The sequence below is a fragment of the Trachymyrmex cornetzi genome, unplaced genomic scaffold (assembly GCF_001594075.2).
Source record: "Trachymyrmex cornetzi isolate Tcor2-1 unplaced genomic scaffold, Tcor1.1 scaffold575, whole genome shotgun sequence".
In the NCBI taxonomy this organism is placed as follows: Eukaryota; Metazoa; Arthropoda; class Insecta; order Hymenoptera; family Formicidae; genus Trachymyrmex; species Trachymyrmex cornetzi.
The window spans coordinates 137838-141118 of record NW_017299888.1 but is presented as its reverse complement, the minus strand read 5'-3'; the positions used below and the strand labels follow the sequence as shown (position 1 = coordinate 141118).

Below are 3281 nucleotides of genomic sequence, written 5' to 3'. Positions count from 1 at the left end.
ATGATTAGCGGTAATTATTATTGCTGAAGATGGCTCAAAATTGTTAGCCGAAACGTCCAAATTAATTTAATAATATTTGTTATAAATATAAGATAATTTACGCAACAAATATCTAGCGTTGACTCCAAACTGCCCATTGTTTATTATACATTTAGCTTTGCTTAAAAAGAAATCAGAAGTGTGCTTGATTCTTGCTACTGAATGCAAAACAATTGATGAAAAATTAATTGCATTTTGTGGTAAATCGAAAAATGCATCATCTGCAAAATTATTTTATCGTTGATACATATCGTAACATTTCTTCATCGCAAGTATTAGCAATGAATATGGAAAGTCAAGTTATAAATGTATTATCTTTGATAGAAGCACAAGCAAAAAAATCATGGTTATGCGACGATAATTTATGTAAAATTGATGCATTTTTGATTAATTGTTATGAAAAAATCCTTCAAGGGATAAGTATATGTACTTTTAAGAAAATACCAGAATTGTTACAAAAAATTCATAAATGTACAATAAAATCAAATTTAAATACAAAGTTGGGTCATACGAATATTTGTTACATTGATACAACTCTTTGCAAAGCGATATCTCTTCCCATTTACTTATTATCACCTCGTTTTCCAAAGGTTAGATATATTAAACCTTTAATTTATCAACTGACGAATTTTTATAGAAAGATGTTAGATTTAGAGAAGGCTTTAACGTCTGCTGATTTAGAAACATTAAACAAAATTATTGTAGCAGAAGAGAAAACAAATCGTATATATAGACATCAGCAAATTTATACTAGTTTGAGAGTGAGGAGGAAATTTTTTCTAAATTTAAAGAAGAGCATTTAAGATTTATACCAAACGTTCCATGGATACACCTCGATATGCTTGTGTATCATGTGAGAGACTTTGTTATAAAAAAAATGTGTCTCAATTTAATAAGTTGAAAGTACAAATGGATGGATCTCTATTTTTAAAAGACTTAGTAACGTATATGAAAAAACATGATATTAAGCCAGAATATATCTGTGACTATTGTCAAAGAAAATTTCGTGCCGGAAATTTGCCTGCGTATAGTGTTTTAAATAATCTCTTTGTACATAATGTACCCGATGAAATAGCATCTCTTCAACAATACGAAAAAATGCTTATACAAAAAGCTAAGGCATTTAAAACTATTGTTAAGATGGGAACTGTTATTAATAAAAAATTGCCCCAAAGGCAAATGGTACAAAAAGTAAAAGGTAGAACATTTCATTTACCCTTCCTCTACAAACATTGAACAAATTGTATAAAAATATCGATCCAATAAATAAAAATCATGAAATTATTTCAGTTGGAGGTGTTCCGACAAATTCCAAAATTATTTGGGAAGACATGGTAGCTAATAAAAAAGTATACAATGCTTTAATATGGTTAAAACATAACAATCCTTTTTATAAATATATTATATTGCCAAATACTACTGATGAATTACATTTGGAGGAATTAAATAATCCGGAATTTGTAATACAAGACACATAAAATGATAAAGAATCTATTTTGCATGACAATAACGAATTGCGTCCAAAAATTGAAATGCAAAAAACACAAAATAATGAAGCAATCTTAAACGATAAGTGTTAGGCTATGTTAACTCAGATTGATGAAGGTGATGATAATTATTACGATCAATATACTATTTATCCTTTGTATGAAAAAAAGCCACATAAAAATGATACCGCTTTATACCAAATGTTAAAGATTCAGACAATGCCTTTGGACAATCGTGAAAAAGATTTAGATCTATTGTGTTTTCCAGATTTGTATCCTTTTGGTACTAATGGACAACATGAATCTAGGCCGGTAAAACTTTATGACCATAAATTTATTAAATGTCGTTTGAAATCTAAACATCCGCAATACAGATTGAATCAACAATATTTATTTTATTTGTAAAATAATGCGAATATTCGTCAATTACGTCGTGGTATTTTTCATAAATTGAATATAACTAAATTGAAAGATCGTTATACGGCTAAAGAATATTTAGAAGCATTGCGCAAAGAATTATTAGAATCGGATTTGTATACAATTTTTTCCGCTGTAAGAAATACGGAACTATATTGGCGTAGACTAAGAAGTGATTTAGAATGTATGATACAAAATTACGGACCTGTGACATTTTTTATAACACTGAGTCCTAGTAAATGGTTGTGGGATGATTTAGGTGAATATATTCGTCAAGTAAATGGATGGTCTAATGATTCCTCTTTATACTCTTTATCCTCTTTATATCACTTTATACCACTTTATACATCTTTATCCTCTTTATACCACTAGTGTTCTTATTGCTAGAGATCCTGTATCGACATAGAGATTTCTCGATAATAAGTTTCAGGCGATGCTTGAATTTATTTGTTCCAAAGATCACCCGATTGGAGAAGTAATACATTATCAAAATAGAAAATCAAGGTAGAGGTGTACAACATTTTCATATATTATTTTGGATTCAAAATGCACCAATTCTTGGTAAATTTCCTCCGGAAAAAGTTTCTAAATTTATATTACAACACATAACGTGTGAATTACCGGATGGAAAATCTTCACCAACATTACGAGGACGAATCAAATATGAACCGGACTTTTGCTTTAGAACATTTATTGGTACAGTAAATAAAATTTTGAATACACCTTATTTTTCTATATAATCTCCTCTTTTATTCACACATTTTTCCCACCGAATCGGAAGTTTTTTAATTCCGTCATCAAAGAATGAATCTGGTCGCGTCTGTAACCAATTGCGCACGAACGTTTCTACACCTTTGTCGTCGTCAAAGTGATGACCTCCCAGTTCTTCTTTGAGTGGCCTAAACATGTGGTAGTTACACGGCGACAGATCGGGACTGTAGGGCGGATGTTCCAGTGTTTTCCAATGAATTTTGTCCAATTTTTCTTGGGTTAATGCAGCTGTGTGTGGCCGAGCGTTGTCATGGAGCAGAATCGCACTTCGAATAGGCATGTCTCACCTTTTTCGTCGATAGGCCAGTTTCACTTCATCAAGCAGTTGGCAGTAGTACGCAGCATTAACTATACGCCGTTCATGAAGAAAATCAACGAGCAATCCCTGGTAGCAAGCTGACGTCAAAATGACGTCATTTGACGTCAAAAAGACGTCATTTGACGTCAAAACGACGTCAAAATGACATAGCTTGGTACCTGGGATATGCCTCTGCAATCCCAAAAAATCGTTGCAAGAACTTTCCCAGCAGAAAGACGGGTCTTCGCTTTCCGCGGTGCTGCTTCTCC

General features: G+C 32.0%; 1 pseudogene; it reads left to right on the top strand.

The window, feature by feature from the left end:
• Positions 1–1622: 1622 nt before the first annotated feature.
• The window catches only part of LOC108766208 (ATP-dependent DNA helicase PIF1-like), a 7191-nt pseudogene continuing 5532 nt past the window's right edge, over positions 1623–3281 (top strand).